The following is a 350-nucleotide window of genomic DNA, read 5'->3' on the forward strand; positions in this document are numbered from 1 at the left end:
TTCATGACCTGGCCTCTGTCTGGCTCTCCAGTCTCATTCCTTAGGTGTATGTGCCAACCACATTGGACTGCATACAGGTCTCTAGATAGTTGTGCATTCTTAGGTATCTGCATGTGCCACTTTTTTTAAAACCTGGAATGCCCACCCCTGCCTTTCTTTGCATGACTGAGTCCTGTTTACTGTTGAGGTTCAGCTGAGGTGTCACCAGTGTTGGGAAAGCTTACCTAGTCTGAATTTTGGTTTGTTTCCATCACAGAACTCCCCTCCCCCAATGTTATAATTTTTAAAAATTTCTCTTTTCTTCTTCCTTACTCTGTGAGAACACTGGAAGGCTAGGAATACTTTTACAT

The sequence above is a fragment of the Galeopterus variegatus genome, unplaced genomic scaffold, assembly GCF_000696425.1.
Source record: "Galeopterus variegatus unplaced genomic scaffold, G_variegatus-3.0.2 Scaffold17763, whole genome shotgun sequence".
Lineage (NCBI taxonomy): Eukaryota > Metazoa > Chordata > Mammalia > Dermoptera > Cynocephalidae > Galeopterus > Galeopterus variegatus.